This window comes from Oxyura jamaicensis (assembly GCF_011077185.1).
Source record: "Oxyura jamaicensis isolate SHBP4307 breed ruddy duck chromosome 5 unlocalized genomic scaffold, BPBGC_Ojam_1.0 oxy5_random_OJ161, whole genome shotgun sequence".
Lineage (NCBI taxonomy): Eukaryota > Metazoa > Chordata > Aves > Anseriformes > Anatidae > Oxyura > Oxyura jamaicensis.
The window spans coordinates 14,197-14,674 of record NW_023303901.1 but is presented as its reverse complement, the minus strand read 5'-3'; the positions used below and the strand labels follow the sequence as shown (position 1 = coordinate 14,674).

The window sequence follows — 478 nt, the reverse complement described above, 5'->3', positions numbered from 1 at the left end:
GAGTCTATGGGGGGGGTCCTGGGAGTCTATGGGGGGGTCCTGGGGAGTGGGGGGGTTGGGGGGGCTGAGGGGGTCTGGGGGTGGTCTGGGGATTGGGGGGAGGGGGAGGTTGGAGGTCCTGGGGGGGGCTGGGGAGTGTGGGGGGGCTGGGGATTAAGAGGATCTGGGGGTCCCGGGGAGGAGTGAGGGGATCTGGGGGGGGCTGGTGGAGTTGAGGGGCCTGGGGTTGGGGGGGGTTGGGGGGAGCTGGAGGTCTTGGAGGGTCTGGGGATTGGGGAGTCTGGGGGGTCTGAGGGGCTGCGGAATGGGGGATGCTGGGGGGAAACTGGGGGGCCTGGAGGGTCTGAGAGGGCTGAGTTAGGGGACACTGGGGGTGTCTGGGGAACGGGGAGAGGCTGGGGGGCCCTGGGGGAGATGGGGGCCCTGGGCGGCTGGAGGAACTAGGGGGGCTGGGAGGGTCTTGGGGGGGGGGGCGTTT

At 71.1% G+C, this 478-nt stretch overlaps 1 protein-coding gene across 1 annotated transcript in view; it reads left to right on the top strand.

The window, feature by feature from the left end:
• Positions 1-478, top strand: part of TIMM10 (translocase of inner mitochondrial membrane 10) — a 1,468-nt gene that overhangs the window by 318 nt on the left and 672 nt on the right. The gene's annotated exons all lie outside the window — the stretch shown is intronic.